This window comes from Tenebrio molitor, chromosome 1 (assembly GCF_963966145.1).
Source record: "Tenebrio molitor chromosome 1, icTenMoli1.1, whole genome shotgun sequence".
Classification (NCBI taxonomy): Eukaryota; Metazoa; Arthropoda; class Insecta; order Coleoptera; family Tenebrionidae; genus Tenebrio; species Tenebrio molitor.
In genome coordinates, this window is record NC_091046.1 from 45,360,593 (window position 1) to 45,384,282 (window position 23,690).

At 41.8% G+C, this 23,690-nt stretch overlaps 1 protein-coding gene across 3 annotated transcripts in view; it reads left to right on the forward strand.

The window, feature by feature from the left end:
• LOC138137767 (discoidin domain-containing receptor 2-like) overlaps positions 1 to 23,690 on the forward strand; it is a 213,298-nt gene that overhangs the window by 25,532 nt on the left and 164,076 nt on the right. Inside the window, exon 1 of one of the 3 annotated variants that reach the window (XM_069057341.1) lies at positions 4,744 to 4,793. The exons of the other annotated variants lie outside the window; for them this stretch is intronic. The gene's annotated coding sequence lies outside the window, so the exon portion shown is untranslated. Of the gene's footprint in view, positions 1 to 4,743; positions 4,794 to 23,690 lie in introns of those variants that run through there. 3 annotated transcript variants of the gene reach the window in all.

The window sequence follows — 23,690 nt, forward strand, 5'->3', positions numbered from 1 at the left end:
GAGTGGGACCCTCGTCGGGCTAACCGTGAACGTAACATATTAGATGTCGAGGAGATAATGTTAAACCTGGCGCAGGTTGTTGTTAAAGCCCGGGTATTGTCCGACGTAATTCCCAAAATGAATTGTTCCAGGAATCCGGATTTCAGCCGGAACAAACAGTCGCCCACTTTGTCGTGCACAATAAGCAACTCTTAATGCACCGTAATGAGTGGAAATCGACGCATCCAGCAAATCCGCATAAAAATAAAATTAGAGAAAAGTCCGTCTCGGATTCGTTCGAATTGGTTCTAAGTACAATGTGCAAATCTTTTTAAAATATTGAAAAGTTTTCAGACGGCTTTTCAGCAGCTTAAAGCAAATAAGACTTTTTATAAACTGAAAGCACTCGAAGCTCCGGCACAAAAATTGCGTTTGAAGCTACTGGCGGCACTCAGGGATGTAGGTTCGTATAGGCGAGGGGGGGTGGAACGCCGCTTTAATACCTTGAATCGTTTAATAATTTATAATATTGCAAAAGCATACCATAAAGCATAAAAATCTTGATCGTACTATTAAAAAATACATAAATTATAACCTGAAACAGTGGCGGAAAGTAAATTATCCTTTTATAAAGAGGGAGGAATGCTCGGGAATAAATTATTGCATCTGGAAGATTCTGTATTATTTATAAGAGCGATGCGTGCTGCGCGCCTCTCGCAATAGAAGTGGCCTATTTATGTTCGAAGGGCCACCCCAAAACATGGTGGAGGGCTTGATGTATGAGAGAAGATGATCTGGAAGTAGCGTGTCTGATGTCCTTTCGAGGGCCGAATAAATCTAAAGGAGGGCCATCGATCTCATTGAATTTTTTACCACAAATATATAACCGAAATTATACAACCCAAATGTGGATCATCGTACGCCGCCGGCAGATAAATCGCGGCGAAAATCCGAAAAAATGATTATTTAAAAACTGGCCGACCCTGCAGGTCTTGCGGGGACGAGCTCGTCCGCTCTCTTGCATAATTTCAAACGGGAACCTAATAATAGCCGATACAGGAACAGAGGTGAGCGGTTCCGGGAGCAATAAATTTAGCTTCGTGCAAAAGTGCGACGTTAAAATTTTTAACATGGCTTATCCCGGAGAATTTTAGTTGGTAGTCACAGTTATTATATTTTATTACCGAAGTTACAACATTCGTTCTGATATTGTTAGCCGGAGAATACCTACATCGACGCCATAATTCATAAGAGAGCCTCAATAAGCCGTTGACCCAATTCCGAAGGTACCAATAAATTAAATCAGAACGTATTATAGGTAATAATAAATTTTCAAACTAGTTTTACAGTGTTGTGCATATATAGGAATACGTGTTTGTCTTTCTTGTGTACTCGTGAGGATGGGACAGTTGCGCGCGGTTGCTTTTGTCGACCAGAGAAATGTTTATGGGAACACAATGGCTTCGATTGTAAAACTACATAAAATTAACGTTCGATAAATCAAAAAATGGGACGATAAATTGAACGACTGAGAAATAAATTTATCAGACAAAAGGTCTTCGAATGCCGAAAATGTAGACGGCGTTGAGTTGTTGAATTACGATTCTAGGAGAAATAATAGGCAAGAAAAGGAGCAAAAAGTGTTTGTTTCAGGAGAGAGCTTTAATAGAACAAAGTAAAGGGAGAGGATTGGGCCGCAGGATTGTTTTCAATTTTTACGTCTAGAAGGGTGGTTTCTTGAAGACCCTGACCGAGTACCGTGGCCAAGCGCCTAGCGCGCCACTTCACATTCGGGAGGTACCGGGTTCTAACCGCGGTGCCGCCTTGACTAGATATGGGTTTTTTTTCAAAGGTTTCCCCACACCATCACAGATATGGTCAGTGTGGCTGAAAAGGCTCTGGGAAGCCTCAGCAGCCCGCCCCCCTTCGGGGGGAATGAAAGATGAATCCTTTCCTGAAGACCTTGGAACGGGTCTTTCGGCGTCCCGATTTGGACCCCATCGAAGATCCGCAGCCGGGGAGATTTGTTTACGTTCGTGATCGTTTTGGGACGACGTCGCGTGTAAAAAATAAGCATGGCAGAACGGAGGGCGTAGCGAGCCCCTTGCGATTATCCGAAACTGGTCAAATTGGTATTAATGCCTCCTCTTAGGTCTGGCGGGGTGCCCCCGAGGCCGAATAAAAATGCTTTATTCCGGTCGTTCGTCGTCGAAATGGAGTCACAAAGGACGCGCCACATCCTGATTTGTTACATACATATGAAGTTTCCGTCCTTTTTATTTTCGCATAATGCACGAACGGTCACACACCGACTCCGGGTCCCGGAGCACCCTTCAGTTTTCCGGGCGCGTATTCAATTCTCCCGTTCGTCGTAACGACATGGCAGACGATCATGTTGCCTTCTTGACGTCGTCAAATGAGCCGCACGGCAAAACTAGACTCGGGGGCAGATGTCGAAAGTGGCGGAGAGAGAGTGCGGTGCGCCAGTAACGATCCAAGGGCCAATTTGGCTCCCGTCCAGCGCCCCCTTAAAAGTCATCCCATTATTGTCGGAACGGGGTGTTAAGGGATGGTTCGCACTCACCTGAGATTCAATTTGTTTGGTTGACGTGTTGGCACGCGAGACACAATGCTCGCACATGATGAGGCGAGGTTAAAAGGTATTGTGATCCACTTTTCAAAGCTATCGTAAAGCGATTTCGGGAGCGACTCGAGTGATTTACGAATACCTTTTCGTTCGGTCACCGACGAAAATAAACACTGATTTATGGGGGGGAGGAGACCACCCCCGAATACTCGATTTAATTTCGCAACGAAAAATAGGTTAATGGATATGAACGGGACGGCTATCAATTGTTAATTACGCCGAGCAACGCGCCGATTTCGGGCGAGGCGCAGTGCCACCGCCGGCGACAAGTCGTACCGATCGTGTGACGTCACGTACGGGATAAACACACCACGCGATCGTCCACCTCCGTTTCTGGGGGGTGGTAAGGTTATCTCGGGAAAACGTGCGGGGTTCACTTTACAGGAGGGCCGCACGTCCGCGAGGGTCGTTCATCTTGGGCGAAATAAAACACCCTCATGGGCGACTAATTTCGGAAGCGAAATTGATTCGAGAAATACGCAACGGTTGATCTTGAGGGTGGGAAAAGAAGCGTCGGCGATTAACTGAAATTCCTTCCTATTAGAAGATTGGAAGTTTAAAAGTTCACTTTAACTCGAGGACCAGCGCCATCTATCTGAATTGAAGATTCCGAACGCATTTAACTTAAACAAGTTCGATCATCTGATTGAATTCAGTCAGTGTGAAACGGAGCGAAAGAACCAAACTAAAGGAAATTTAATCGAATTAAATTACTAATACGAATTAAACTTAATTATACTAAAGCAGATCAGCACCGGGACAAGGGAGTCTCGAACGAATATTAATCGTTCTTCGGGGTGTGAAAATTTCAAAATTGTTTAACATTTTTCGTGCAGTCGATCCGGACACGCTAATGTAATTCTCAACGAAGAGCTCGTCCTTGTTCCAAATTGAAATGTTTAACAAAAAAAATCAAGAGGTGCCGTCTCTGGGGGTGACTGTGGCGTAACTGATATGTATATAAAGTTTTTGAACTCACCACCTTCAAAATGAGATTTCGCGACCGCATAGCAGTGCGCGAAATCGATGTTCGCGCACTACTATGCGGTCGCAGGCCATTTTGAAGCACTAGTGCGTCAAATCGATGTTCGGGCACTAGTGCGAATACTTTTTGGCACTAGTGCTTCAAAATCATTCAAAACGCCATTTCTCCAATTTGGATGATGAAAATTTTGAGAAAATTAAAATAAATCGCTTTAATTCGATTGACACTTTGGCAATCGCATGGACAAGCGCCATTCCATTCACAAAAGGTATACGACAAATCAGATATAATGTTCGTTTCAAAAAATATTGTACCTTCGTCGCTTGTGCCTCAAATAATGCGCTCATGCGTGAAAAATGGTTTCTCGCACTCATTTCGTAAATAACTATTTTTCAGTTCTCAAGTCCGTAATTGTTGTATTCAGATTCAGCACAACATTGTTACAGATCCTTGCCGAACTGGTTTTGCATTCCGTATTAGGAAGCGTTCAATTTGCGATATTTTACAGCAGTACTTTACAAGGGAGGCAATAATAGCGCTGTATCATTGTACGGCAGAGGTTTAACGCTGTAAACCTTTAACGAAATGATAGTTAAATACGTGGAAAGTTATTTTACGGGAGTAGATTTTAAAACCCCCTTGAAATGTGGGCGTTTGGGGGATGTTGATGGCTGTTCCGTTCAGTTCTGGTTTAGCAAGCTCGGGACGTCCTGCCAAGTAAAATTCCTTGTCGGAGTCCTGTCGGCATCTAAGCGATGTTCCGCCTGTCTGTCACTCACCTTCTAGTTAAATTTCCCATCTGCCAAAGTTAGCTCGTATTCTCAGGATTGACTGGCATGAGCTGAATATGACTTAATATTTTCGATTTTCCGTGCCCACTTTTATTTTGTTTTGCTCGGGATGTATTAATACGTCGCGGAGGAAAAAATCCCTCCGGTGCTGTCTGATATTTCCGGCGGCGCGTTTCGATAAATATTGACAGCGGCGGGGGCGGTTCGGTTTTAGCCGAATTTTCCGACGTGTGTTTTCCATTCGTTAACCAACCGATAGACGTATTAGCGCTCCGTCGATAAATCTCCTAATTATTTCCCTTATTTTCAGGTAAGAGCTTCCGCGTCTGATACCCATCAATTAGGCCCTTCAGCGCTCCTCCTTGTCGCAATGAGCACCAACGTAAGCTCGGTAAGTCCTTAATTAAAATGATTCACGTGTTCACTTACCTGAGTTGGAAACAAAAGAGAGAAAAGCCTCTCTCCGCGTGTCTGCGTAAGTACCTAGTCTAGCAACTTTGCCATATTTCTGGAAACATTTTGCAAATGTAAACGCGATTTATGCTTTCCGAGCTGAAACTGCGGCAGGAATGTTACGACAAAAGCACAAGTCGACGAGATGAGTGTGCGTATTTACCTAAGTGTAGTGCTTGCAAGCAAATGCATTCCGCAGTCACCAAGCCAAACTTTCCTTCTGTTTCGTCCTTTGAACCTTGGAAAGTTTTAAGTGAGTCGGGCGAACCGCGAGGCGGTGAAGTGCGACGTTATTCACGAGATAAGAGTAATTACGGCTAATTAACGATCAAGATGTACGGAGTGTGCTGATACAGGTGGCAAGATCTGTTTTTGTTTCCGCGGTCGTGGTCTTCTCGGTGGTGGAGGAACAGAATGGGGTCCCGGGTTGTCTCGTGGGGGACGGCCGAGGACGTGGACATTAATTAGTGGTGTTGCCGGGGGTGGGATTGATGTTTTCTGGTGCGATAAATCACGCTGACAACGCAAGATATTGTCTTATTAATTAAAAAGTTGAAAAATCGCGTCCGGACAAAGCGGTTGAGTGGCAGGCCCACCCGGGTGGAGGCAGTCAGCGTCGAGTCCGAGGGCATTAATAAGGGATGAGGCGCGTTAATCGACCACAAACCGCGGGGCGGCTACCTGTTCGTTGACCATGTGCGTTGCCGAACAGATCGTTAGTGTCACCATTAGCTTCCCTTTAGATTTATAAACGGTGGGGCACTTAGGAGATGAGATGATAGCGCTACTCACATTCCTTACATCTCCTAGAATTACTTCCCGTACAAACAACACACCAACTCGACGAGAGAATTATTTTCAATTAGATAAGAGTGGGCGAAGCGGACCGTTTAAGGAACGCTGCAACCATTAACGTTAACGGCTTATATTCAATTTCTGGTGGCGTTATTTGGTATGTTTGACGATAATGTCGTCTAATCAGATCTCTCGTCTTCGCGCTTGTTAATGCGTTGGGAACAGCCTCAAAGTAATTGGAATTAGAGGTATTTACTTTCGAACGGCCGAATTCGTCGGTTATCGTCGAATCAAAGTGTTTTTAATGCTTGTCGGGACGATATCGTCGCTTGTATCTCGGTGACGGAGCGCCAATTAACGACACCACCATTACAGATTCTTTTTCACACACATCGAAAAATTCACGAGAGGAATGCTGTCAGGATCGAGCACTTAAATCAAAAACTCGAAGACCTCTCACTTTCCTTGGGGTCAAAACGGTACAGTTTTAAGTCAGTCAGATCCAGACTGTGACCAGAACCGCCTCCGAGAAGCAACAACATTACGGCTCGATAAAAACAGCTTGGCATATGGCTGAAGGATGCGCGGTGGACTGAAATCTCTCCTAGACAGCATGTTCCGGGCTGTTTAGCAGATTTGCTTCATTGAGTGTACCGTAGAGTAAGGCCGGCCTGAGATATGACATCTGGTGGGGGAAATCTGCGCGGACAAAATATTACAGTGACGTGGCAAAACGGGTCACAGCTGAGAATAGCGGTTGAACACCCCTATTTTACGAAAGGTGGACTCGTCCGACTGTTTTCCGTCTACGCGCACCCCCACCAAATGTCATATCTCAGGCCGGCCTTACTCTACCTACGACCCTAGCCATATCCTTGTCTTAAAGACACTCTCTCGTTTCCTCTTCTGCGCATTTCATGTGCCAAGCTGTGGCAGCAGTGGAAGTCACACCTGTGTTGCACTGATTTGAAATCTCTTGAAAAGCTGTGGTCGTTCAGATTAGACTAGATTGAGCAATGTTCTTGTTGTTTTTTTCAGAAAAAACGTATTAAATCCGAATGTTTGATTGTGATTTTCCGCGTGTAAAATTTCCTCCGCTTCGAACGCACTTCCAAGTGCTAATCCACCCCGAGTTAGTGTCGCCGTGTCCGCCCCTGAAGATTGGGAGCGTGCGAATCGAATTAAAAGTTGTTTCTAATGGTCGCCGTGGGGGCGGGGGTGTGTTGGCGTAAATTAAATTTCGTCGACGATAAATATGCATAACTTGCTTGTTTAAAATTTAATGCAAAACCTTTACATATTCAACGTTACGGTGTATCAAAACGGAGCGGAGGGCGAAGAGCTTTCCAGGACCGTCTGGACGACGCATAAATCCGTAAATCACACTAGATTGAAAGGGGTTGTCTACGATTTCCCGTGTTTGGTGGCAACATGGCATCGGAACAGGTACTATCTCGCTCTGGGGGGTCGAATGAGTTACGGGGCGTTCGCTGGCGGCGTGACGACATCCAACACGCCCCCTCGAATTAAAAATGAAATAGCCACGACCGTAAAATATGTCGTAAAATGTAGCTGCCGCGCAACAGACCACACCAATTTATTTCGACGGGGACGTCAGTCAGTCATTTAGCTGGCGAGGAATTGGAGAGCGGACAGATGAATATTGAATAAGGGGTGATTGATTGGGCGGACGGGTCAAGTCGACGACGGTTTTATTGACTTTTTAAAAGTACGAAACAAACAAAAAATTCATTCGACTCGACTGGAAGCGGTCGTTTCGACGAGGATTAAATTTTAGATGTAATTTATTATTATATACCTATATACAGGTGTCTCAAAATTCGCAAATTCCGAATTCAGAGCGTGGTAGGAAAGGACCCAGTGGAGCTCGAAAAATACTTAGAAAAAAAAATCGCTCTTTAATTTTGTTCAATACATAGCAGCCTTCATATCCACAGTAACAAAATACTATTCTAGCTATGTTGCCGTTCCATTTTTAAGAAAAATTACAAAAATTTAAGATTTTTTTACACCAAAGTAAAGCTATTCTTCAAAAAATTGTTTTACGTTATTATTTTCCACAATCATCTACACCATAAATAACGATAAACACTGAACTTTTCGGCCTGTATTTGAAGAAAACGCACTTCAAAGAGTGCACCTTGAGACCAATGTATCTTTCTGGGGGAGTCTCGATTTTTTTTTATTTCCATATTTGGACTACTGAAGTGATCCCCTCAACGCTCTGAATTCGGAATTCGCGAATTTTGAGACACCCTGTATATTCGTATGAAGATTTATTTATCATTACGGATACTTCCATCGAGTAACGACGATAATCCCTTTGAAGTTATTATTTTTATCATTTATTTTTGGTGTACTCCCACTTTTAACACTCACGTCGGAGTTTGTTCATACGACGTAGACAATGTAAGTAATGAAGTTAGTGAAGTTACGACGGAACACGGTTCCCCGGTGGCCACCTATCCAAACACTGGCCGTACTCGACGTTGCTTAACTTCACTGATCGAATGATGACAGTGCTTTCACAGTACATTATTGTTATTAAGTATTATTATTATTATATATCGGAGCTCTTGGATAGCTTGAGTTGGGTTCTGACGTGGGAGTTGTCCAATTAGTTGCGACCAGGCCTTGGAATGCGGAACGTGTGTGTATTATTAAATTGGTTGTGTGCGTTGACAGTTCGCCCGTATCCGATCCGTTGCAGTTGCCATTTCGCCTTTCCGTTTCCATAACTCAACTCTTCACTTTGGTCGTTCTTTTTCTTCCTCGGCCGTAATTCACACATTCCAGGCGAGATGGGACCTTGCAACGTGCGGCCGCCTCTCTAGATTCCAAGACTGGTCGCTCCACCATCTCGAAAATTATCCGCTGCGAGGCCTCAATCTGCGGCGAACGTAAATTGGCGACGTTTCGCGACGTTTCTGATCCATATTCATGGACCTGCAGACGATACATCACTGTGCGAACTCCGGGGCCCATTATTTGAACCACTCCGGATTTGCACACAACACTATAAAACCGTTATAATACAATGATTCCCTTTGCATTGATCACGGCGCCCGGAGCGTCTATAAAAGTTGGCGCGAGTGCCTCGGCTCTTTCAATTTTCTGTGTTCGAGGCGAAGATTTATCGACGGCGGCGTCGATGCTCTGCGGTCTGTGCAGAAGAGGCAAATGTCGCTGGGTTTTCAGTCACGCGCTCCGCCACCACCGGCCTCCTCCTTCATAACACTTATATAGATCAACAGATTTATCGATCGGGGTGGGCGTCCCGTCTCTCCGGGACCGGAAAATACGAGCCGGGAGGAAAATGGGAGGACGGGGTGGAGGAGGGGACTGTTTATGCGTTTATTTGCTCGTCATTGACAGGGATTTGCCAGGGGAGGATGCGGAATAACAACCACTGTTTTTGCAGCGTTTTTTTTTTGTTGTTTTTTGTTTTGTTTTTGTTTTTGTAGCGTGTGAATGTGTCCGGAGTTGCAGGTTCCAGAAAGGGATTCGCGGATCAGTTCGATAACAACAAGCTCGTCCTCTTTATTATTTATTTATTTATTTATTTTTCCATCGTTTAGAGCGAATGAAATGCGGTCTAGACGAAACCGATTGCATAATCCGAAACAATGACGTACTCGTACATAACAGAATATAAAAAGGGGGCACGGCATCGAGGCCGAATCTATTATCTATCGTTACGGAGATTCGTTCAAGGAATGTTTGCATAATTCCTTTTCGAAATGAATTTTCCCGGCGGCCGCCCATCCAAATGTTGACTGCGTCCGTCCTTGCTTAACCTCTCTGATCAATCGATAATTAGTGTTTTGAAGGTGGCAGAGCCGCCGCTTGTTATTATCGCTGTTACCGCGTTTCTTCTGAAGGCACCTGTGATATAGGGGATTGTTTTGTCTCATCGCGGAGAGATTTTTGGTGGGTGCAAGAGAAGAAAATCAGAGTCGGAGTAAATTCGGAACAGGTTAGGGTCGATCTCTCGCCGAATTCATCCCCTACGCACGGGGCAAGGGAACCCAGCCAGTGAGAAGCCGTATCATTGATGACATAACTCCGTAATTAAATTTGTCGGCGGCACGTATGCCGACCGAGCTCATTAACATGAGAATGCAACAAAGTGCGAGGGTGTAACTCAAGTAACTAAAACGTGTAATAGGATAAATGTCAGAATCCCCGTTAATAATCGGTCCCGTATTGTTTCTGTTTTTGCGTCGAAACATTTTATGAATGCTAATGAAGCGAACCGTACCTATTCCTCGAGTGCCGTTCCGTCTGTGCGAAACGATTTTCGTTATTTACGAAGCTCCACTCTTTCATTTACATAACAACCCCCGAAACCTGGAGACATTCAAATCGAAACTAAGTACATATTTATGTTTATTTCCGTGTGTGTGTGTGGATGTTGCGTCGTCTGTTGCGTTATGTGCGACAGGGACCGCCCCTAATGGAGACTTATCCGTGCCGGGCGATGTATCATTTCGACAATAAATGACGCCGTCCCCCTCTATATCGCATTAATAAATTGATTGGCGGTGATCGCTAGACCGAACGAGCGGAACGATCACCTCCCCAAAAATTATAATAAAACTATAATACGACACTTATGTCATCAGCTTGCCCCGGAGCCCCGGATTCTGCGTCACACAAGTCCGACGGGGTAATTTCGGATTGATCACGGTGATCACCGCCGTCCCCGGTGGTCCCCCGGCCGTCGGGGAACAATGAGCTTGATGGATTGTCGAAAGTGCATAAAACAAATGCTACGACGATGGGTCACATTTGTCGGGTGAAAAATTGAGGGTTTTTTCGGAACGCGAGGGTTTTCCCAAAAGTAATTGGATATCGGGGAATTGCAACGAAATTGATATTTGATGATCTGGGGGGTGTAGATTTTCATTTTCTTAATGAGTTAAAGATGCCAGAATCGATTTTTTTTTAATTACCGTCCAGTACTACCGAATAGATTTTTGAAATAAAATTTATTTATCTTCAAGCGGTCAAAAATCGCGCCTTTGTGTATCCCTATAGAGACGGTTAAACTGTCATTTTTTTTCTGAGCGAAGTAGAAGTACTTCAAGTCCTAGGAGTAGAAGTGTCCCACAGGCGGCTCGACCGGGTCAAATGTAAGGTCATTTGAAGTATTTGCCAGGATTTATTTATCAATTACAACTATCAATTACATGAAATAATTAATAAATTAATTATCCCGATTAAGGTAAAGCCTCTAACATAGCGAAATAACGACATTATTATTATCCAATATTTAAGCGATTCGAATGTGACTAAAGACGAGCTGCCCACTGTGCGACTTGTGGGCGTGTTCATGGATGTCAAATCAGATGTCAAACAAATGTCAAAAATAGCGCAAGAAGTAGAAGCTCTTGTTGTGCTTCGCCCCGTTGTCGACCTCAACTGCGTTTCGGTCTTCAATCTCTGGGCTTAGCACAAAAAGAGACACTTCTACTCTTAATGATATACTATTATTCCATACAATTTTTTTTTCTAGACAATTACCGATGTTATAATAGTAGTTTATTTGACGAGTGTCAAAAAAGCCCAATTGACACACGAACGAGTTGAATACAACGTTTTTTTTGTTCGACGAACACCTTAAAGGCTCCAAATCGCTTAAAATCTTTAAAATTAGCTTGACGTTTCGTTTTGACAAGTGGTGACATTTATCAAAATCCGTTCACATAGGAGAAAATTCTCAAATTCTGACAGTGTCGAAAAAAAAAATGTTAATTTGAAATCAGAACCTGACCTTATTAAAACTTACTTTGCTTACGACTTTATTAAATTTTTTGTATGATTTCTATTGTGCCGTTCAACTCGCTTTACAAAGGTGACTACCCGTTTTTTTGCTATTTATTGATTAAAATGACAAGTACACAAGCAAGGTGTAGAGAATGATGCAACAAATAAGATAATTTCGTATTCAATAATATTTCTTGCAGATAGAAGCTGACATCACACAACTTTTCTGTACCTAATTATACATATGTTTGTTTGTTTATTAAAGGAAAAAAAAAGTATGTGCCGAGCACATTTGCAAACATCCCTTTTGTGCGTTGAATAAATGAAGAAGATTTTAACTCTAACTGGCATCGAAAGAACAGCAGAGGTTAATTTGATACATCCAAAACACGAAGAGATGTTTATAAAACAAGCTCTTGTAGATACCACTCTGGATGCGTTGAGCACAATGCACAAACCGTGTCTGTGACTTAAATCCAATTTAAAGTTACTATGATAGTTTTGCTAAGTGCCGAGGGGTGAAATGCCTTTTTATCTTCCAACATTCGCCGTTGCAATTTGCTCGATGCGCCGATTAAAAAGTTTCAGACTCCATCCAACAATCAACTCATAATTCAGAATCTCATAACGAAAATCGTTTCAATTAACTCCGACGACTTTTTCCCTCTCCTGGAAGAAAAATCAGAAATTCAGATACAATCTACATGAATAATGAAGGATATAAATTTCAAATAAACGAAGTGTGTATTCAAGCATTCAATTTAAACTGATATCCTTCAACGATACGAGAAGCAAGTGTAGTTCCACATTTTCTACATTTCCCTCGCATTGCATATTTCATATTTCGCTCAAACGTTTTACGCAATCTTGTACATCTCTCGGATATATTTTATTTAAATCCTAGTTTGCGAATCACAAGATTGATGCAATTTATTCAAGGATCCGTCATCCTGAAATTCAGAATGCGCCCTCGATAACGAAAGCGCAAATTAAGACGTGCACGTCCCACTTCGCTTGTCTAATTAAAATAACGACCGTGTACAGGACGAACGTTCCTGACAACAAGTGACAAATAGGACAGAAACTTCTTTAATGTCGTTCCGACGGACTTCGTAATTAAGTTAGAATTTTTTAATTTTTATCTCTTGTTTTCTCCGGTAAACAGAAAACACAAGAAGAACGCCGTTTAATTTCTGCAGGAACGCCGGGGCGAGTGTCACTCGCGGCGGAGAAAAGCGCTTTCAGGTGAAAAAAAGCTCGGTTTTTCACTCTCATCGGATATACGTTATTCGGGTATGGCAGGATAATGGCTGCAAGGACACCGGTACCTGTGGAAGCTCGCGGCGTGGGCGGCGGACACATGAAAGCACAGGTGCGTGAGCTTTCGCGAGACTGGTCGATATCTGGTGCCGTTGTTGCACGCCCGTTGCAACGCTGTTGCTCCACGTGCGGTCCTAAACCAGAAAAAAAGGATTTCGACAGGGTCCTGCAGGATTCCGGTGACGTTCTGGTCGGGGCGTAACCGATCGCTGTCCAACTGGGTCGCGTCACGTTATTTGCAGATATTTTTCCCTCGATTATTGCTGTTTAAAAATTAAAAAAGTTCCAGCGCTCGGGCACCAAATAATTGATGGCAGTTGCATTACCGAAATGCAAAACAATTTACGTGTTCGGACTGCAGCATTTCCTAAATTGCATTTTATTGAGGACCGTGGTGCAGTGCATTCGATACTGTTCCGGTGTTACAGGATCACGTTTTCCGTCGACAAAATCGAAAATCCCCGGATCCTGTTATTGTAAGTAAGTATATTTTTTGTTTCTATAAGGTGGGGAAAACTTCAGCCGGTCACTGTTCGTGAGCTTTCGCAAAACAAATCAAAACAATTTGATGTGGAACAAACACGAAAACGTTCGACCTACATCAAAGGTCTCGTCTAGACGTTTATTCTATTGCTTTGCATCGCACAGGTGGAAGAATAAACGAAATTGTATCCTAAGTTGTATTGACTAGCGAACAAATAACGCAATGTTTGTTTCGAAGAGGGAGGCCGAAGTGGGCCCCGCGAGAACCGACCTAATATTTTTCTTTCTGTTGAAATTGTTTCCATCAGACAAAAAAGCAAATAACTGCGACTCGGCCCCGAATCGGAGGTTCAGACCGGAATGGCCACGGCGAAGAATTTTACCTTAATCAATTTTTCACACACGGAATTATTCGATTCGATTCACTAATCGAATTACGTTTTCATTAAGAGGATGCGGATCTCGAAGGTTCGCCGGCACGGCGGAGGATCGCTGCTAATTTGGCCCAAACTAACGGCCAAAATCCCGAATCTAAGCCAATGATTAGGAAAACGTTGTCCTTCGTCTTGACAATAAATTACACCATCAGTATCTTCTTAATTAAAATTGATATATTTGAATTTTTGAAAATTTTGACTATTGCTCTTTTGAACATGTGTTTTTAAGAATCGTCATAATTCTTCTGGAAAATTGGACAAATATTATAATGAGAGCTCAGTCGAAATGTTTTTTAAAAGCTGATAAAAAATTCAAATAAGTATTAAAAGTCAAATTAAATTCAATTTTCAAAGATTGTTTTTTTCTTGGTATAGTCGTGGAAAAAGTATTGTCTTCAACTCGCGTAAAATGGTTATTATTCACTCGGATGATTCCACCACTCGCCTACGGCTCGTGTTGGAATTTTCATCCTCTTAAATAATAGCCATCATTATACGCTCGTTGAAAGGTGTAACTAACAATTCTTTATTATGAATTTTCTGTTCTTTCAATATACAAAAATGTTTGGGAAATTTTTAAGAATTTTTTAAACCACAGTCTGAAAACCCTTGAAGGTATCACCTTTGGCGAATCATAATTCACAGGGTATTTTGGTCGTAAGATTTTTTCAGAATTTCTCTGTATCTTCATTTAGTAAACAATAAACTTCTTCCATGAAGCACCTTTGGAATGATCTTAATCCGGAAGAGATTCTGGAATCGTTGTATCTGCCACATCTAAATTAATATCGATATTTCTCTTATTTCATTGCTTTCCTTAATAATTGCTCGTAAATTCTTGTAAAATCAGTTAGTTAAAAACTGTTTAGAAATATTGAAAGGAAAGGAAAGAAGTAAAGTTGACTTGTAATTATCCTTGGAAAGCTGTCTTAGGTCAAAGTGTCATTTAGTGCTCGCACGTGCGGCACGCGTCCAATTTCCCTAATAATTTTGTTTACGACCCCTGCGATCGCCAATTAATCGATTCGTTCTCTTCCTTCTTGTCAGTTTTTGCGTTGGCCGGGGCACATGTGCCCTCTATTAAATTCGACCAGGCCCGGAGGTACTCGTAGTATGTAAGTTTATGTGGCTCGTGTTTCAGGGGCGAATTAGGCCGAGTGAATTCTGAAAGCCCGAGGCGAACGTCCATCAGACCGCGTCACACTGTCCTTTTCCAGCATCGCCGCCGCCCCCGTTTGCGGCCCAGTCTCTTACCCCGAAATCGAGATAACCGTGGAAGAAAAGTCAAGTTCAGGGGTTGGGATGACGTCATTGACGAGTGGTGCGGGTGAAGGGACAAAAGCCGGGGCTATAAAAATGTTTAATTAAACTTAAGGGTAGTGTGCATACAATAGACTGTTGTAATTAACCAGTTTGTGAGGGTTGGACTTGTTTTGATTAAGTAAATATGTTGTGGTTCTTGTAGTTTCGTCACCCCCTGTTTTATTCCCTTTGAAAAGCTAACTGATGGCCTGCTACTAGTTTATGCATTGAGTACACTGAATATTAAATTTTCCGTTGAAATATATTTAATATATGAAGTTTACGGCGTTAGATGGAAGTTTTTATGGAAATTTTCCGCCGTGATCTTTCGTATATTCACAAAGAGAATGATGTTATATTAGATAATTAATTTTCTTTATGTTCACGTAGGAGCCGCGTTACAGAAATTCGTCGGAAAAACAATTTGGGAGTTGAAGTAAATATTAAATTGAAACCGGGGATGACGTCGAGCATTTTTTTAAAAACATCCCCACATCCGCTCCGGTTTCACCATCGATTATCGTGTCAAAATTTCATTAAAATCTCGTGCGAACCGATGAATAAAGATGGTGGCCGAACGATTAAGTTCTGAACAGCTTTTCTATATCTATTCAAACTAAAGCTCGATGGAGAAAGAATTTTAAGCAACTCCTAAGTGGAAAATAATACACCACTCAATTTCACTCAAAATAAGGGAACGAAGTGGATGGGAATCGACATCAAAATAAGTAATCCTTTGAAAGCTAATACCAATTTTTATTTTGAAAGTGAAATTCGTTTTTAAAAAGTTTGCTCGATGTTTCCCCGCCGCCCCAATAATGGAATTTCTCCATACATTCAGGTGTAAACGAACAGTCCCCGTCGAACGTAAAGGTTTTCCAAAAATTCCATCAACAAATCAATTGTGAAATAGAGATTTGCTTCATTTCGGAGCTTTCACAACAAACCCAAAGAGAAATTTTGTTTCGACCCGCGAAATTTTGTAAATTGGAGGGATTGAATTTATGTTTAATTAATCGAGTGGAGTTGGTTCTCAGCTGGATGAATTTTTCGATTAATAATGCATCGGTCGTGAACATCCTGACTGTTTAATTTCGTCCTGTTCCGCCACCGCCGCCGTAAAATGCCATAGCCTTGTGTTCATTAAAATTTTTCAAACGAACTTCAATAAAACACGACCCTAGTCCCGACAAGCCCCAAACAAGTGGACAAAACAATGTGTTACCCCATCCTCGGGCCGAACAACCCTTTTCAGGCCACGTGACACCCCGATTTTTCGTGGCCGTACTCATCCGGCCGGAGCCGGAGGGGAATCCGGCACTCTTCCCCGGACCACTAGTGTCTTGGGAGGGAGAGGAGTGAGTGGCAGCCATCGGCCCCGGAGTGCTCCGGGGTTATGACGTACGACCTGTTGACCACCGTGACAGAGTTCGGCATCGGTCATCGTCGGGGATTCTTTCCCTTCGGTCCAGGTGGTTGCCATATATTATGCATGGAGGAAGGGGCGTATAATTCCGGACTGACCCTCCCTTCATATTACATGAGGCGCGTTCGGCCCTTTCCGCGCTCTCTCCAGCTCGAGGTCATTATAGCCAACAATAACACTGGCTCTAACCGCTGAACCATGCGGCGAAGAACTATAAAGTGATTCTGGGAGAATAGTTCCGCAACTCAGTACATTATTTCGTGGTCGGCTAACAACTTGGAGGGCTCCCAGCGCATCCTTTGTTGATTAATTGTGTGCACGCCATCGTGCCATAACGTTCTTCTTGTGTTTCCGATCGATCGACAGCTAACAGCCACTTTACGGACTTCCCGACGTGGTGTTTGTCCGCTGCCATTCAGGCAGCTCACCTGGTGCTGGAACTGGAAGTCTTCAATGACTGTCCAACTTTAACGATTCGACATTTTTGCTCTCTGCTAAAATCAAATTTGATGCTCAAACTGGTGAAAATAGTATATTATATCATTAAGAGTAGAAATGAGTCTTTTTGTGGCTAGCCCAGAGATCGAAGGCGGAGACGCAGTTGAGGCCGACAACTGGGCAACTCTGAATGATATACAGTGTGGAAATTACTTATGGAATAAATTCAGTAATTTCAAAACTAATGACATTTGTCGAAAATGCTGAAACACGTCAATTTTTATTTCTCATAATGCTTATTTTGAGTTGAACAAGTGTTCATCACGTAATCCATTTTTGAGCTATGACGTCATCACTAATTTTTTTAAATGACAATCCCCACTTTTTTTTCTCTTTCTGATAGACCTTCCTACTACCTAAACAATGAACGAAAAAAATTGGTACCTTACATAACAATTTTTTTGAGAAAATGACAAGTTTTACTTCAAAAATTTAATTTAATTTTTAATGTGAACATTTTAATTGACCTCAAACAAAGACAAATAAACATCTAAGGTTACTAATAAGATGTAAGGCAAATGATGAAATTGCCCCCCGCCAACTATTTGGCAGCCACACAAGAGTGTAAACACTGTACACCGCGCTCAGTAATGTCAGGGCTGATTTGTTCCATTTCAGCGCAAATTCTCTGTCGTAAATCTTCTAAATTGCTCCACATTGGGACCAATCTCATTCAGTATTTTAACGATCTTCGATGCGAATTTACAATCTTTTTCAGTTTGTCACGCCGATAGAGGTTCATTTTTATTCTTAATTAATTATGCAATTGTCATTTTTTCTCATTAGTTGTCTCAGTTGTACCAACTTGTAGTGCGTTTTGTGTCGGACCAGTGTAAGAATTCTTATTTCCGGAATCAGTGTTATTGTTGTTGAAATGGTCAGACGACATAATTGGTGAAAAGTTTCTGTTGAAAATCATCCCCCGACATCCCCTACCGAAACGATTCACGGAAATTGTTGCAACATCAGCTCATCAAAAGACTACATATTTTTTATTTCTCTGGTCGTTTTGTTGAGATGTTTCGCAATGTCGGAATCACCCCACACACATAAAGTAAGAAGTAATCAACCTCTTCTCGAGTTGTGTGTGTGTGCGTATATCGTTGGACAGTTTGTTGTGAGGGCGATCCCGACATTTATTTTTATGGCTTCTTTAGTACAACTTTCGGTCTCTAATGAAGCCATCATTTTATGACAAAATGTGGGGCACATTTTCAAGGTTATTAATTCACTTGAAATATTATCAGAATGGCGGTAGGACAAAAAAGACATTTATCAGTGTGATGGCGTCGAGGTTATACAGGGTGATGCTTCTTACGCCATCCATTTCTGATATTAATTACTTGTTTTCTTTAGATACAGCGAACTACTAGCGAGGATGAACTTGCGTCGACGTAAATTTCAATATTTCACCATTAGCTTAAAACCTCGCGATAAGAATTTACGAGCGGCAATCGGCTCTCGACCGGTGCAGCTTTTAAGGCGTTGCAAGTAATTTTTTATCAACCCCTTAAGCAGCATCAAAAATTAATATTAATAACCGAGCGTCATCGTTTTCTGCCACCTCACGTTCTCTTCCTGTTTTTTTTTTCTTTCCTTCTCACAGAACGAATTTAATATCTCCTCCTCTAATCAAATTATCCCGAGCTCTTAGTTCCTCACCAGATAGCCATAAACAAGCGAACCGCTCTCATAAATCGCCGCCGAAAGAATCTAACGTGCACGAGCTGCTTGTTGTTTGTTAATTTATTCAGTTCGATGATGAATCTCGACCAGGTGGAATTTGGTAGGCGTTAAGGTAAGCCGCATTTAAAAATTCATATAAGACCGTAGCGGTCCATGGAATATTTAAGGGCGGACGCAAAAACTCCAAGCTTGCAGATCTCCACCTGTCCGGCTTGAAATATACGAAGAGACTGATGAATTAGAGATGGGCAACCGGACGGACGTTCTAATTGCACGTTTGCATAATTCTATAATTCATCGTGTTAATGTGCGTTCATAAATCTCGGACGGATTAGTGGGGTGTTTCGGTACGGAAAGTGGAACGCGCTCATCTCTAACCCGGACACGGAGGGATTTTACTAGGGATTTTTTCACTACACAACTGTGCGCCAGCTTTAAAAGAATTTACAAGAATCCAAAAATACAAGGTTCAAAATATGCCGTAGTTGGCTGTCAAATTTCCCACCTACAATACACAGCGTAACTGTGCTATACTATATGAAGATAAATTGGTTGCCTAAAAACAAGGCGCTTTCGACAGTATAACTTATTAAATGAAAATTTTCACAAATTGTTTGATTAAAATGTTATTGAAAAATGATAAAAAGAAGAACATAAGCACAAAAGCAAAATGTTGAAACATTTAAACACTTATTTTTGGCCATTGTGTCGGGCCAAGACTGACACCGATACTGCGAAAATGATAAACAATGAACACCGCAAGGTGACAAATGTGTGGTGTCAAATGTCAAATTTACAAATCCAGAAGGGGCGGCAAATCCATACGTGCACCATAAATCACAGCAATCTAGGATAGAATAGAAGGAACATGATTATTATTCCTGCAGAGTGCAGCGGTGAGGAGTTTGTAAAACTAGTGCGGCCACCCCGTATACGCGTCTTCAGCGAGCTCCTCTGGGGTAATTAATTTGTGCAAGGGTCGTCTTGTGTGGGAGCAGCCGCCCTCGCCAACAGCCCCGTCCAAAGTGAATATTGAAGGAGGTGAAATACGACGGTTTGCCGAAATATTCCGAGCCACCTGCCCCGTTCTCCTGTGAGCGAATTAAATTTTAAAAAGCAATTTTGAGAAGTGTACACGTCGAATTACTCGTTCGAATGGACCCGGGCTGATTTGGTGCAGGAAAACAGCGGTGAAACCGAATTAAATATTATATAAAGTGAAGTTTCCCGTTTTTATTGTACGGCAAAATAAACTACACAACACACGGTTCGGATATTTATGTGCGGGGGCGAGCGAATTTGATTTTGGGCCGAACAGAACGGAAAAATATCGTGAGAGAGTCGACGATGGCACCGCGAAAATCGAACGTAAATCTTGAATTTTCTCGCCCGACAACGAACCGAACCGACGAAAAAAGGAAAAAACGTCACAAAGTCGGGAGAATGAATTTTTCAACACCAATCAGTTTCAATTATTTGTCTTTGGCAGGGACAGAGCCCGTCGAAAAATTCGATTAAACATTTAAAACCGGAAAATATGCAATCAAAATAATTATTCAGACAATAATTGTGTTATTCGTGTTCGGCGGACAACGGTGCGCTTCAATTTTTAATCAGCGGGAAATCTATTTAAAAGGTGACTTTGATGAACCATTATCGTCGAAATTTGCAAAAAGGAAGTCGGATTTGTTCCGGAGTTGGTCAGGGTTGCGCGCTAAGACCCATTGTCGCGAGATCGTATCGCTTTTGTTGTGATAATTTTTTAGAAAATTTGTAAGCACTGTTCGAAGAATTCCCTCCGCCGTCTCTAATTCGCTATTTGCTTTAACGATGCCAGTCGCGATTACTTTGCAAAAAAAAAACAGGTGACTTTGATGAACCATTATCCTCGAAATTTGCAAAAACGAAGTCGGATTTGTTCCGGAGTTGGTCAGGGTTCCGCGCTAAGACCCATTGTATCACTTTTGTTGTGATAATTTTGAAAAAAAATTGTAAGGACTGTTCGAGGAATTTCCGCCGCCGTCTCCAATTCGCTATTTGCTTTAACGATCCCGCTCGCGATTACTTCGGTAAAAACAAAAAAAAAAGCGGAGGGAACAATCAGCATTGGTCGGTCCTGATCCGATTGGAAGAACGACCGTTCGATTCGGAATTTGTGTTCTCTGTGGACGGAAAGCGTTCGGGTCGGCAATTTCCCGTGAAAGTTATGTCCAGATTGCAGTTAAAAGGGCAATAATAATAGTCCGCAAGGCGTCGGCGGCATCCATTTAACGCCGACTGCCGACCGGAGTGCTTCTGTCGAGGTAAATTAGATCAACTGGCTACGTTCCACTCCATCCAGAAAACCAAAATGATTGGATCATCGCATTTAACTTTATAAAGCATTAACACGATTCCTCCTGACGTTAGGCACTTTCCAATTGAATTTGGTCCGGGAAGTGGCGGCGAAGGAGGGCGCAACCGCCACGCCGACCGCCGAGATTCCTTCGCCGGATGTTCCGCCGATAAATATCTTCTTTCATTACAAAAAAAAAACGTGCATTTACAATCTCGGGCCGAAATTTATCGCCGCGTAATTTTCGAAAACACGTCTGATAATTTTTCTTTATCTGGGGTTTTTGTACCGGGAGGAAAACATCCTGGGGGTGCGAGTCGGGCGACCGGGTAATTATCCGGAAGCAGACGGGAAAACGGTAAAATCTTGCCCGGTGAATTTTCAATTTTTTCGGAAAATTTACACCGCAGGGTAGATTTGTGGGATGCGTCCGTGATAATTCCAGGATTTGGGATGCGATCACTAATTTATCAATAGCTCAGCACCTACATTATAGTGCAGCAAACAGGAACACCGCGACGAATTAATTATCGATTTCTGGTGTTTATCGAGTTCCAACAAGACGACGAACGTCTTGATGGATTTTAATTATACAGGGTGTCTCAAAATTCGCGAATTCCGAACTCAGAGCGTTGTAGGGGATCACTTCAGTAGTCCAAATATAGAAATTAAAAAAAAATCGGGACTCCTCCCACAAAGATACATTGGTCTGAAGGTGCACTCTTTGAACTGCGTGTTCTTCAAATACAAGCTGAAAAGTTCAGTGTTTATTGTTATTTATGGTGTAGATGATTGTGGAAAATAATAACGTAAAACAATTTTTTGGAGAATAGCTTTACTTTGGAGTAAAAAAATTTAAATTTTTGTAATTTTTCTTAAAAATGCAACGGCAACGTACAATCGCGGCCATCCAAAAGTGAACGATAGCTTGCGAAAATTTTCGTATTTTTCGTTAGATTAAATCAGGATGTATTCATTGGCGTTCGTGCAGGAGGCGTTACTATTTTAATAATAAAAAGTTGTAATAAATAATTCTTAATAAAAATGAGACTGAGAAGTAATTAATACATTATTAAAGTGAAAGTAAACTTTAGTAAAAAAACATTTCCAACACCTATTCGCATTGGCCTCTCAAGCCTGTTTTCTTGCCAACCCCTCTTTATATTGAAGATGCAAGTCTTACTGCAATGTAATTCTCTCGCCACAGCAGCCAACGACCAATTTTCTTCTAGCTTTGCAATAGCCCTAGCTGTCGGAGTGAGATGTGGCATTTAAAAAAAAAAATATAATAATACAATAATTTTTTTAACGCTAGTGTCAAACTTTGACATTTTAGGAGGCCTATGATTTAAAGAAAAAATCAAACTATAAAAAAAAAATCGTTCACTTTTGGATGGCCGTGATAGTACATAGCTAGAATAGTATTTTTTGTACTCGTAGCCTTGAAAGCAACGCTTCCAACATCCAACGCTCGCTCCGAAACGAGTGCTTCCCGGTCGACTCGAATGTAAAAATTGCAAAAAACACTGGCCCTTTGAGGCATTCAAAAAAAAAATCTGTCTTGATAATAATAAAATTTAGGTCATAAAATACAACTTCCCTGGGTTTTCCTCCATTAAAAAATTACGGTAAGATTTATAATTGTTGAAAATTGTTCCTACAAAATTCACAAATTATTGCAAAAATTGAAATATCAAGTGAAGCAATTGTTTCCAACAACCAAAGATCACTGCCTACTTGGTTTTATGTTCGTTTATGTTTAATGTAGATATTAAAACAAAAAAAAATCATTTAATTTTCGTTCAAAAAATATTATACGAACCACTTGCGTGAAGACATCTTCCGTTCATTCGCGCATTAATTAAAGGCACTCGCTCCTTCGTCGCTCGTGCTTTAAAAAATGCGCTCATGCGGGAACATCGTCTTCCCGCACTTGGTTCGTAAATAACTATTTTGTACTCATAGCCTTGAAAGCAACGCTTTCAACATCCAACGCTCGCTCCGAAACGAGTGCTTCCCGGTCGACTCGAATGTAAAAATTGCAAAAAACACTGGCCCTTTGAGGCATTCAAAAAAAAATCTGTCTTGATAATAATAAAATTTAATTCATAAAATACAACTTCCCTGGGTTTTCCTCCATTCAAAAATTACGGAAAGATTTATAATCGTTGAAAATTGTTCCTACAAAATTCACAAATTATTGCAAAAATTGAAATATCAAGTGAAGCAATTGTTTCCAATAACCAGAGATCACTGCCTACTTGGTTTTATGTTCGTTTATGTTTAATATATTAAAACAAAACATTTTAATTTAATTTTCGTACAAAAAATACGAACCACTTGCGTGAAGACATCTTCCGTTCATTCGCGCATCAATTAAAGGCACTCGCTCCTTCGTCGCTTGTGCTTTAAAAAATGCGCTCATGCGGGAACATCGTCTTCCCGCACTTGGTTCGTAAATAACTATTGTCACTGTGGATATGAAGGCTGCTATGTATTGAACAAAATTAAAGTGCTTATATTTTCTTCAGGAAGAGCGAATTTTTTTTCCAAGTATTTTTCGAGCTCCACGGGGTCTTTCCCGACCACGCTCTGAATTCGGAATTCGCGAATTTTGAGACATTCTGTATGACAAGCTCTTAAGCGCCTTTACTGCTCAAGGTCGGTGGATCAGTTTTTAAAAGCGACTGCCATTTTTCGGCGGAAAAGCCAAATGAACGTTCAAATAAACCGCGGGGAAAATTAAATCGAATGGAATTTTTA